Source organism: Paramormyrops kingsleyae, chromosome 3, assembly GCF_048594095.1.
Source record: "Paramormyrops kingsleyae isolate MSU_618 chromosome 3, PKINGS_0.4, whole genome shotgun sequence".
Lineage (NCBI taxonomy): Eukaryota > Metazoa > Chordata > Actinopteri > Osteoglossiformes > Mormyridae > Paramormyrops > Paramormyrops kingsleyae.
The window spans coordinates 15,022,237-15,036,104 of record NC_132799.1 but is presented as its reverse complement, the minus strand read 5'-3'; positions in this window follow the sequence as shown (position 1 = coordinate 15,036,104).

Genomic DNA, 13,868 nt, shown 5'->3' with positions numbered 1-13,868 from the left:
GAATTAAGTCTCAGACATTCACACTTCTGTGTGGGTATGCAAATACCTTCAACATAACCAAACCTGAAAAACAGACTACCCTACATGACAAATACCTTCATCTGCTTTGGTGAGAGAAAAGTGATGAGTATATGAAGAAGTTTGTTTTTTGAGTCAACATTTCTCAGGTTCTCTGGCTTTGAGGTTTGGGTACATTAATTACAGTGATGGGCTTAGCCTCAACAAATATGGCTGTAGCTCATGCCTGTGATTAACTGGATGAGGCTATGGAGCAGTTAGGTTAGAAAATGGAGCCACACCTTTTCCAGTATTCATCAGTCTCATTGCTCCTTCCCCTTCATCATTTGCTCTTGTGCGATAATTTCACAATAAATGTGCAGTTGACATTCCCACTGGGTCTATGGCAAAAGAAAGTGCTCAAAAAGAGTACAACTGCAGCTCACTAGTGACATTAGTGCCGACTGCAATGAAAGTGATCAGTCACTTATTCACCTGTTCTGCTCATTAAGGCCAAATACTGGAAGGCAATGTCTAATAACAATGATCAGGTTAATGAAAGCATGTCTCCTTTAATGACTAATGACTTGTTTGTTCTCCAGACTCCTATAACAAAGCACACGCTGCACGGTACTGACAGACCTCAAAAACCAAGTGCGCTTAGAACCCCACAGTAACTGTTTTGACAGTAAAAGTTATTTGCACCAAAATAATTAAAGGTCTTCAAAATGCCATCCACCGTGTCTTTAAAATGGCCGTTTTTATCTTCCGTGGCACAAAATCTGTATGTGTGATAATTGGCTCTGGATGTGGAGGCAAGCAGTTGTGGGGATGGGGTCACACTGGGGTCACAGGAATCCTGCTGTGTCCTGATTGGACGTTAAAGCTTTAAGCGGGCTATATGGGGATGAGGGGAACCATCCTGTGTGAAATTAGCATCATTCTTGCACCCCAAACAACCATGAAGTAAATTAGCCTCCAGACTTTCACCATTTAATTTTTGGCTTAAATGTATCAAATAAATGACAAGGATTTGGCAGCAGTTTGCTGTTTTGATATGTCGATATGCGATCACTTGGTAAAGGCTATAACTGACTGTATTCACTTCAAAATTAAATTCAGGCATTAAGTACGCCTTCGTCTCTGAGTCTCTGAGCATCATGGTATTGGTGTTGGTCCAGCATGTCACTTTTGGAGTCCTGTGTTTATGTATTGAGGACTGAAGGGCAGTGTGACCTGAGCCATATCTCAGCATGTGACCAAAAGTGGGTAGGATTCCTGTAAGCGGGGAAGGGTGCTGGTCACATACCAGGGACAGGCGTCGGGTGGCAACCTGCTCTTCTACCTGTACCTTATTACCTGTGATGTAAAACTGACATGTGCTTTGTGATTTGATTCAATTCGATTCGATTCAATTCAATTCAATTCAATTCAATTCAATTCAATTCAATTCAATTCAATTCAATTCAATTCAATTCAATTCAATTCAATTCAATTCTTGCCAGTGTGTAACACAAGGAAATTACTTCTGTGACAGACCCAAAGGTGCATTAAAAAATGTGAATAATTAACAGTACAATTAATAAATACAAAATAAAATCTAAAAATAAAATAATCATACAAAATATGTTCAAAATAATTGCAAAGATGCCATATACAATGGTAAGTGTTTGGATAACCAGAACAAATTATTGCACCAGTGTAAGGGAACATTTTATTATTATTGCACAAATTAGTAAACAGCTTTCTGAAGACCAAGCTCCCCCAGTTCGCTGTGCACTATTTCTTAAAGGTGTCATCTGCTAAAGAGGATTAAAAAAATAACAAAGGAGGAAGTCAGCTCACCCTGGGGTAGCTAAGCAGTTCATATGCTTGTCGAGGGTGGTCTGTGGCATAGCTATTTTGGGCTCTGTGCCTATGATCAGAAGGTTACCAGTTCAAGTCCCAGTCTTGGCAGAATAGTCAAATATCTCCAGGGAGCAGATTAAGGGGCCGACCCTGTGCTTAGGCCACGAGTTTCACTCTCAGCTGTACATATGTGTATAGGACAGCAAGAGGGGATATGCACAAAGAAGCATTGTAATTGTACTTGTGCATTTAAAGCATAATTTCATTGTACCGACACTGACAGACACCGAGAAAGGGAGCGTCTTACATCAAGGGCTCCATGCAGGCCTTACACAAGCTCACAAACTGAATCTTTTATTGCCACTGAAACGAATGTGGAGTAGCGTGCAAGCTTGACCTTATGATTTACAATCTTACTCCTCCCAGTCGTCCATTAATGCAAGGATGTGTTTTTTTTCCAGTCTGCGGGAGGACTGGTTAGTGATGTGAGATGGCAATTATTATAGTATTCAAATACTTTAGTATGGATAATGATGAGTTTAAACCGCCAGGATTAGGGGGTATTAGTCTTAAAATCCAGATTATAACTAATTATTAGCCTCAAATGGCATGTTGGCCTGTGGGGGTTTTTACAAACAGTGCTTCAATACTAGGATATGAGGTTGTGAATGAGACCAATCACTGTCCTGTATAGATCCACCCAGACCAGAGAGCCGCTATGATTTCCTGAATACTGCTGCATACAGTACATATCATGTATAATGACACACATGACCAAAACTGACAGTGCAGTCCGAAATAACTACATTTTTATATAATGTATAAATATTTTACACTCTGTGGGAAAACGTGTGTTTTAAAGTGAATATCCTGAGTTATTCTGGCGTTTATTGCGGAATGAATATCCAGCTGAACAGTGAAAATAAACAATTAATGGACTCAGCTCAGCGGGGCTGTGAAAGTGTGCCTGCAGCAGAGCTTCTCAGTGCGGGTTGTGGACACGGAGATGTATGCCTGCTTCTGGCCCAGTCCATCACCCGCAACCTCTTCCTTTCCTGTCGTAACAGACTAGTTCCCCAGCAGGGGGACATTTCTGAGGCTGTCACAGGTTTCTGGTCCAACTGCAGGTCAGCAAAAGCACATTGGTTCAGCAGTCCTTCTTCTCCTGGGTCACCGGGCGCTGGCTCTCGTCCAGGTAGAACGTTCTGGCACTGGATGAAAGCACCATGTCCTGATCTGTGTGTCAGAACTGCTGATCATTCGAGAGGCAGACCAGCGCTGTCACATGTTCTGTCATGTGTCACCGCAGCTGACATTGGATATAAAAACAGTGGTGATTTAAGTGACTGCTTCACAGATACCGCTCTGACAGCGGGGCCCTGCTGGTACTACTGGGACAAGCCTCAGCACCAGTATGGTGCAGGGAAAAGTAGCTGTGAACGGAAATTATAGGAAGGAGTCTAGCTTTGACTTATAGCTCACTTAGCTAAATTCAAAAAGACGTTATCAGGTGCTGCTGGAACAATGACACTGAATGCTGTGTTCCGGTAACGATGAAGCTTTGTCTTATTGCGCCTTCTGGGAATTTACTCTCAGGATCCTTATGTCCAAGAATCCCAATTGGAGGCCTTTTTGGGAACATGGTTCCTCCAGCACACAGACAGATACCTGAGATTCTGACATATGTTGCCTGCTCTGGGTCCTTCCGGATGCGGTTCAGCGTAAAGTGAATTACAGATACGGCTATCTGATCGGAAAATACTGTCAAAGTCCATATGTTCCGAAATCAAAGAACAAAAAGCTATAGCGAAACCCAGAATGTAAATTATATGGAAAGAACATCAGAATGTTTGACGTTTGTTTTGACACTGATTTTTTGTGAAAGATGGATGTTCGGCTCTCATTGTGGCTTGTGGTACATCTATCGCTCCTAAAAAGCAGTTCACTTATGTGTTTGGCGGTGTTCCAAATGGCGCCTTAATTTTCTTATTATAAATGCTGAGCAAACGACGGCAGGTCAGATGGCCTGAGTTGCAGCTGTCAGCAGAGGAGGGCTACATCTCACAACGATACTAACAATTATGCTTCATGCATTTGCCTTACTGTGAGCCTAAAATCACGTATTTAAACAGTGCATACTGAGTTTCGTTGAAAGCCTACTACTCCACCACTAATGTAGTACATACTGTATACATGCATAAGAACAGTAACTGCAGTCATCACCTCCAGGGTCCCCAACTTTGGTCACCTGGCTGGAATTAGATTTTCAGTTCGAGACAAGTCTGCACACACATGCACACAAATTTACATTTATGTAACAGTTTTATGACCTTGTAGATAGTCTGCAGGATTTGTGAACTACCCCAATGTTTTTGATGTAGCTAATTTTAGGTTTATAATAGAACAATATAGAAATACTGTGAGATTTCTTGCGTGAGTGACCTGCCAGATGCATGAGAGCTGGCAGCCCGGCATCTCGCACATTACCTGACCTGGATGTGTACCAATAATGTAGCTTGACCCTTCCAAAAGTTGAAAACTCATATTCAAGTCAACTTATGTAACTGGGTATTGTTATCTACTCTTTACTTTTTACAGAAATGGCACTTCCTCTGACATCTTGACAAAATAAAGTTCGGAGCGAGCAACATTCTTTGTCACTGGACGTCGCTCCAGCAGCCTTGTGGGGCAGCGTAGTGACCATCGGTTGCACACTTTGGAATTTCACAGAATGTAGTACAGTATGTCATCTGGTTACCATTCACCTACTGTCTCAGGCATACTGAGGATTTGGACATCCTGCGTACTTCACATACTACATTTCGCCTACTACACAGTACACAAGAATGCGATTTCAGATGCACACGTTCATAGTGGGGTACCGCAGGGTTAAATTTTAGGACCACTATTGTTCCTAATTTAGATAAATGATATTGACACCAATACATACAGTAAACTGGTTAAATTTGCAGATGACACCAAGGTGGGTGGTGTAGCAGATACTGATCTAGCAGCGGAGAGGCTACAATGGGATCTGGATTTAATTAGCAACTGGGCTGATACCTGGCAGATGAAGTTTAACATAGATAAATGTAAGGTAATCCATGCAAGGAGCAGAAATATGAAGTACAGATATTTCATGGGTTCCACTGAAATAAAGGTAGCTGATTACGAGAAAGATCTCGGTGTGTATGTTGATGCTTCCATGACCCACTCTCACTAGTGTGGGGAAGCAATAAAAAAGGCCAATAGAATGTTGGGTTACATCTCTAGGTGTGTGGAGTTTAAGTCAAGGGAAGTGATGCTACGATTATATAATTCCTTGGTAAGACCCCACCTAGAATATTGTGAGCAGGTTTGGTTACCATACCTTAAGAAGGACATTGCTGCCTTGGAAAAGGCGCAACGAAGGGCTACGAGAATGATTCCTGTTCTTAGAGGAATGTCTGTGATTAAGCTGAGATGAATCTGTTTAGCCTCGAGCAGAGGAGACTAAGAGGGGACATGATCCAGGTCTATAAGATTCTAACAGGTCTGGATGCTGTTCAGCCAAATGGCTATTTTAATATTAGTTTAAATACTAGAACTCGTGGCCATAAGTAGAAATTAGCGGGAGAACATTTTAAAATGAATTTGAGGAAGCACTTTACACAGCATGTAGTTAGGAGTATGGAATAGTCTTCCTACTAGTGTAGCACAAGCTAAAACCCTGGGTTCCTTTAAATCAGAGCTAGATAAGATTTTAACAACTCTGAGCTATTAGTTAAGTTCTCCCCAAACGAGCTTGATGGGCCGAATGGCCTCCTCTTGTTTGTAAATTTCTTATGTTCTTACAGTATGTTCTCAAATCTCTCCAGCAGTAATGTATGTACAAATGGGTGATCTCATCCCATATACAACATCCTCCATCTGCTGGTCATGTGAGGGTGTTGGGACCTCCCACCAAGGTGCACGCTTCTGAAATAAGCAAAGCGTGCATGGCGCTGAGCTATGAGCTCCCAGAGCCTCGCGGATGGCAGTCGCTGTGCTACCAAATCGAGAAGGTGGGCGCCCTTCACGTTCATGTTCTGTTAGCTGGAGAAGTTTTTTCTTATGACAAATATTCATGCCAGTTAAATTACAGGTATGAATCTTGATGTTTAAGCTAGCTTAATCCAATGCTATGTTAATGTGTGTTCTCTATACTGTTTCAGTCACATGTCTAAAAATACTTGGTTCCTCACTTGAATTTGCTTGTTTCAGTCGTTGGGAGACTCTGCACACTGGCAGAGGTTGAACACCCCGGTGCGCCTTAAATCCCCGCGCTACCCTATGTTTGGTTTAGAGAACTACAAAAAGTACTTCTTCAATGTCACTTCTGTGCACAAGTATGTTAGTCTTTGTTATCCATCTTTGAAAGGCTGACAGTGGCAGGCTACTGTCAGTGTGGCAGTTAAGGAAATTAAACAATAACCTTCAGGAGGCCCTGATGTTCTACCCTTGAACTTTGGTAAAGCCAAGCAGGTCGCATGTGCGAGGGCAGCGACAGAGAGAGTGCTAATCCACTTAATTAACAACATAATTCAATTACAGCTACATATGACATTTTTCTCCAGAGGACCTGAATCTTGGGCCCCCCTTGTTGGTCACCCTGTCCACATTTCCCTCAAAATGCATGCTGGGAAAGTAAATCCCTCAGATCATCCCGTGATGGAATGAGTGTGGCTCGCTGTACTTTGTGGATCAGTACAAAGGGTTCCGTGGCAATCTTAAAGGCTCACAGTCAGAATTACAGCCCAGGGAGCTCAGATGGGCTCATTTTCCATGAGCTCGATTTACAGTCTTTACCTCTCGATCAACATTTCTGTCTCACCCTCCCCTGGCCTAAGTTTTTATTTCTTTTATTTCTTTCTAAATCTTCAGCAGCAGCATGAGGCATAAAGGTAGGAATAGAATGGGCTGCCTGGCCTGCTCTAAGGAAGAAATGGAGGCGGAGATGAAAGAGAAAGGCAGGGTTTGAGGGAAGGGGCAAAGCACGTCAGGCGGCCTTCTCTGAGCATGCGCCACTCCTGCATACCTGTCCAATGAGGGCCTGTTAGGGACAGACGGGGCGGGGCATCCCATGTCAGCCCTTCTCATTGGATGGCACTCAAAATCTATATATATCAGTCAGACCTAAATATCTAGATTATAGATATTCAATTGCAGTAGGCAAGTGGCAAATCAGCACAATCGGCGAAATAGTCTCTGCATCGCTATCGTCCTCTGCAAATCGATTCTGCTACTCCTCCATCATGTGGGAGTACTGAGGTGCATCTAGACTCCCTCTAGCTGTGACGGCAGGAAGTGACTCCGCAAAACAATAACAGCACAGGCCAGGCTGGGACAGGTGCCGCCTTCACGTGCCCTGCTGTGCTGTGATCCGCTACCTCCAGCGTTCCCTTTTGCTGCAGGTGACAGCACCAAAGGCACAGAAAAAAACAGTCACCACCATGAATCACACAATAAGCAAGCCATTATGCACAGTGGTGGGCTGAGCAGACTGCCGACCACCAGGGGGTGCTGTCCACCTTTGTCTTTGTTTCCTCACCTTTGTCATATTTGCCTTGAGGATTGTATGATGGTAACTTAGTCAGGCGATGCTCATGTCCCTTCATTGTGCCCTGATCCTGATGATTTGAGATTGGGTTATTTTTCCTACCAGCACCAGAAAACATGCCCCAACATAGGCTCACTACTCTCAATATCATTTGTTCTTCTCTTATGTTCACTGTTGTGTTGATGTGTTTTCACTCTTCCTCCCATTTTTGTCAAACCGACTCCCTTGATTTAAGTCCCTTCTTCTCTGTCCCCTTCTCGTTGTCCAGTCCTCTCTGTCCCCTCCTCCCATCTCTCTTTCACATAGTTTTGTTCTCCATCCTGCTGAATGTGTCTTACTTTTTTTTTTTTTTACTTATACCAGTAAGTATTGCTACCAGAAATGTTTGAAAAAGGTGACAGATACATAGATAGCTCCACTTTATCTAGCATTGCAACAAACTAATTATTGTACATTCCTGATTATTTTTCTTTCCACAAGTTTTCAGTCATAAAAGGTTATTTTAAAAGTCTCCATTATAAGCCATTGATGTCAGTTGCTAACACAGACATTCATAACTGTGTAATTCAGCAAAACTGGCATGTTATAATGAAGAACAAATTCATCCTGAAGAATACGCAGCCCCTGATATCACACTGTGATCTTCTATTCAAACAGGCATAGGATTTGTAATCATCCGCCTCCTTTCAAAATTTGACAAGTACGATGGCTCCCATTTAGCATTTGCCCTCATAATAGCAAAGGTCTGGCAGTACCATTTCAACAAAGACAAGACTTTATTGTGTCTATATTATTTATGGAAAGTCAGTTTTGTGCAGTGGAAGGCAGCTGTGAGTGGAGACATCCCGGAACCTTCCAGAACTCGCAAACAAGCACACATACTCTCTCCAGGTCCAGGAGAGCAGGAGGAAAACCTCGAGAGATGAGGCCCTTCACAGCTTCTTCCTGTAATTTCGTGGACTATGGATGCACACACTTTAAAGTGGTTTTTAAAATTGCATTTGCTGTTTATCTGGTAAATAAAAACGGCAGAAAAATGCGTTTCTCATCTCCCGTGGAGGAACCGAAAGCCGAGCTCTTTGATCTCTGGGTTAGGAGCTCGCCTGACATCACTTTGATGGTGTTGGCACGCCACAGCATCTCCTGGGCAGAAAGGTACCATCAGAAAGGGTTATTCTGGCCAGGGGAAGCCGATGGCTGTGGAAGGGGGTTCAAAGAATGCTATGGATAGTGGAGGAACTTTAAAGTGAAACACTTTTCTTTGGGGAGGGACACGGTGTCCAGAAACCTCTGCCATCACAGGATGCTGCATAGAAAATGATCTAGAGTGAATATCTCGCATCAGGCGTCTCGCAATGCAGAAGAGCCATGTGGTTGACAGGCTGCTCCCCGCTACGGCCGCCCACAGTCCGTGCATGACACATTACACAGAAGCAGGTGAGGGAGAGGCTTAAAGCCGTGCATGCTGGGATATTAACATGTGAGCCACAGAGGCACACACTGTGCCATAGTGAAAAGCCCGTGCCTCTTCCAGGACTCTCTGGCTTAGCTCGTTCCTCTGTATCTGCAGCGTCTGTTTTTAGTCACGTGCTGAAATGGGGGAGGATTGGGAAAAAAAAAAAAGCATGTACTGCGGTCCACAGCAGCGAATGGTAGTGCCAACCTAAATATAGCGTCAGAACCCCCCCTCCCTTAATCATGCTGTGGTCATGCAGAAACGGGGGAAGACTGGATGATTGGTGGGGTGGAAAAAGATGGAGAGCAACCAAGGTGACTAACAAGGAATTTACTATCACTATTGCTTTGCTATTACTTATAGTGTGTCTTTGCTTTAAATACAGGGAAACACGTGTCAGTCTCAATTCAATCAGAACATTGCAGTCACTTCCTGTTAAGCCTCACTAGGTGTGTGTGTCAGTTCCAGTCATTTTCTCACATAGATGGAGTGGTAAATCCAGGCAATGAACAGAGAGAATAGAACACTGATACTTTATTCATGCCTGTGGGGAAATTCTTTTCACATATCCCATCTCCATGAGACACACAGACAGGTGAGAGCATGTTTGGGTGCCACAGCGTAGACCAGTGTCCAGCACCCATGGAGCAATTTGGGTTAAGGGCCTTGATCAGGGGCCCAATGGTGGCGACTCTTTGCCAGCCATGGAGTTTGGAGTAGCAACCTTCTAATTACAGCTGCGGAGTCTTAACCCACAGAGCCACACCCTCCCCCCCGCAGAGAAGAGTGACAACTTGGGTGGTAATTGATTTCAGGATCTCCAGATCAGCTTATTTACCTTGTGTTGCCGGTTCACAACTGATTTGCCGTTAGGACATCAAGCAAGGTGATTTTGGGTTCAAATATTGACTTCATCTAGATGAGTGAAAAAGAAATGAAAGCAGCTAAATCCAAGCCCTACATCTCTTTTAAATTTGAAGCCGTTGATGTGCAGTCAGCTGTGTATGCAAATATGCAAATTACATATATGTTGAATTACATAGTTATGTTTACTGATATATATATATGCAGAAATACCAGGCATCTTATTTTTACAAATATTTAGTGGGGGGAAAAAACACAGTTAAGATCAGTAAATGTACTGAACTCACATCTCACCCAGGGTGCGTCCAACACTTTGTGCTGCATGGGATAGACTCCAAATCCACTATTACCCTATACCAGATGTAAAGAAAATTAATAAGAACATAAAATCATTAAAGAATCCCCAAATTATGTAAATAATAGTATGACACTACACCTGTGATTAATATACAGGTTCACTAACAATAAAGCAGTAATAATGGATGGTGGTGCTGGGTGTTGAAGCGTAACGTATATGTGCCGCAACAACGCCATCTGGTGGAATGTAGATTGCAACAAGTGCTTTCCCTTCATATTCCGTTCTACTTTTCCTCTTCTGATTGTCCCCTAATCTTCAATGCATGGCATACCAGTGATAATACTTTAATACCATTTCAGTCATATTAATTAGGCTGACAGTGGACGTGGCTCAGAAGTCCTCGTGGTTCTTATCCCAAGTCCCCTGAAGAGCAGGTACATTCGTGTGAACATTTGGATGGGGAGGCAAAATTTGACATTTCAACCTGCTGCAGATAAAAATGATCCTGATAGTACGTGACCCATTCTGCTTGCTGCCTTTGCACTTGCAATATAGTGTTAATGTAGTACTCTTTGTGCACAAATGGCTAAGAAAATATGTTACTAGTCCAGATGGAACTTGATGATAAAGTTATGGATAACATTTGTTTCTACTTGGAGTATTAAAGATCCTGGTGATAAGTTTATGACATCCAAAAAATGTGCATCTGAATTGCTTGGGGTGACTTCGTTGGAAGCAATTGCTGTTTTCAAGCCATCAGTTGGATAGTTTGCAATATACAGGCAGCATTGGTAGTGATCCAGTTTGGGTCCTGATTACTGCTGGTGCAGTAGAGTATAATCATTCTATTAGCTATCACTATTATTAATTGTATGACATTTGTTGTGTGACATTTTTTATATTTTTATTACTCTACTTTAATTTTGTAATGTAGTGAATTACTTGTCACACTAGGACCAGTTCTGCATTAGTTTTATGTGACGTCAGCGCCCTCGTGTGGAGCCCATATGGATTTGAGGAGTGTTCTCTAAATCTCAGTACCAGTCTGCTGCATACTGTCAAAGGGGTAGTTTGATCCGTACTGAGTTCCGTTAAATACTTATTGAAATGTGATTCAAGTGTAAACTATTTCTGTAAGGTTCTGTTATTTTTAGTGACGGACAGATGAAGGCTCTTAGGTAGCGCCCCTTCATCTGGTTGATTTATCATGTGTCAGTCCGCTATGTGCATTAAAAGCCTATGATCGCTAGGTGTGTTCATTTATGAATATTATAATAATAATAATAATCAATACTTTATTGATCTTTACACCTCCCTCAACTTGCTCTTTTTTTTGTAGGGTAAGTTGTCTGTGAAGGGCAGACAACTGTAGTGGTTAAGGGTAGTTAAGGGCCTTGCAGATGTGCTGAGGCCTGAGACTGGGTTTGAAATGGTGACCTTCTGATTACAGGCACACAGGCTTAGCCCAGTGAGGCACACACTGCCCCCCCCCCCCATTTAACAACACCCATTAAAATACTGCAATAGGTATGTCATTTGTCAATATTGTATTACATTGTACCAGTAAATAATGAGTCAGAATAGAATAGAATAGAATAGAATAGATCTTTATTGCCCAACCATGGCTGGAAATTTGCCTTTGGTCTAACACTATAAAGTATTAAAATAAAGTTGACAAACAGAAAAAAGTTGAAACCATTGAACAGTCTTGCAGTATTATCGTAGCACAGTAGAATCCGCTTATTGTGATCACTATAAGCAATTTTTTTCCCTTTTTCTTTATGTCTCAGGGCAGATTACTATCTAATTGACATTTGCATATTTATTCCATGAATATAAGGTTTTAGAATGGACAGCTTCACTATTTACAGTACAGCTGTTTCATACGCATTTCAAATTACAGTACTGTGCAAATTAAATTACTGAACTATGTATAATTCAAAAACGCTGTAAAAAAGCAAAAGGGCGCTCTGACCTTTAAACAATCTACTTAATAATTTGTTAGAAATACATATTTGTGAAATCTTATGAATAACATAAAAGCTCATTATTTCTATCTTCCTAATTTTTCTTAACATGGCGGACGAAAACAATTTTACTTTCCTACTAATGCAAAAAATGGTTTGGTCTGCTCTTTTATAAGCTTTGAACTGCTCATTTGTATGTCGAGGCATGGCGTCGATTAACTTGGTCGGAGTGGACACCCTGATCCCAGTTTGTGAACTAGGCAGGCTACCACTCAGAAGTACGAGAAAGGGAGGGGCCGTGGTGGGATTGATTTCAGGTCGCCCCTCTGGAAGCCCGAGGTGGGGGAGAGTCTAACAAATATCACAATATTTGTACAATATTAATGCAATTAGTAAAATCAGGCACAATATGAAATGCTACCAAAGCATTCATAACACTGAATATCTAGTGTCACCGGCATATGGTCCCATTTTTTAGGGCTGCATGGCACAATTGCGATATGTGCATATGTGAAATTAAAGTCAGGGTTTTAGCTAACGGGCATAATTTGACATAATTTGTTGTTTTTTTAGGTACTATCCGGGCGTTAATTTACGCCCACAATTTGATACGCAGATTAGCAGCACGCCTAAAATACAACCCCATCTCCATAAAGTAAAAACAATCAGCTCATATAAACCCGTATTTCACTGAAAATAGAACAAAGACAAGATATCAAATGTTGAAACTGAGACATTTTATTGCTTTATGACAAATATACGCTCAATTTGAATGTGATGCCAGCAACACGGTTCAAAGAGGTTGGGAACAAAACAAAAGACTGGTAAAGCTGTGTAATGCTGGTGAATATATCACAACTGATTAGGTTAATTGGCAACAGGTCAGTAAGATGATTAGGCATAAATAGAGCCTCTCAGAGAGGCTGAGTCTCTGTGCAGTGAAGATGGGGTAGTGGTTCACCACTCTGAAAGACTGTGTGGGCAAATTAGTGCAGCAATTTTAAGAAGGATGTTCCTCAATGTAATATTGCAAAAATATTTCATCATCTACAATAAATTATACATGGTAATATCATTACAAGACTTATAACATAGCACTAATTATTATATTATTATCTTTATTTGTATTATTCCAAATGTGTTAACAATGGCAGTTGATGCTGAATGGTGCTTTTTTTTGCTGGTGAAGGAGTGGAGGGAAGGAGAAACACACAATTTTTGTTGGTGGGGGATGATGAAGGGGAGGTTCTCCTAGGGTGCCATGTAATCTAGAACCTTCACTGGCAGCATGCTCATAAGATTTATTGCCTTAGGAATAAACATTTGGTGTTTTTATTTTTTTAATAAATTGCTCTATTTGCCAGAGTTGTTCTAGGTCCTCTACCTGAAGGGAGTAACTGAACTTCAGAATGCAGAGGATGTGATCTGTGCATAATTGTCACTGCCTTCCTGTATCTTGCAGATTTCCCTGCGGGTCTTGTTACCCTAAACAGCCCATTTTTGTTGCGCAATGTTAAATGCCCCCTAACAAACAAATTTTATATATATATATATATATATATATATATATATATATATATAGAGAGAGAGAGAGAGAGAGAGAGAGAGAGAATCATAATGGTTATTTAGGAAAGAACATGCTCTTGGAACAGGGTATTTATTAAAAGCTATAATTTAAAAACTGTATTTGCTCCGATACGCTGGGTTTCAGGCGACTGAATCTATGGCTCACAATTTCACCAGCCTTGGAGAAGATTCTCTCCATGGCACCTAACATGGTGTGCAGAGATACTGACACTGATGGGGATAGTAAGTCTTGTGTATGGGCCAAAAATAGTTAATCTAAACCTGTAATGTGTG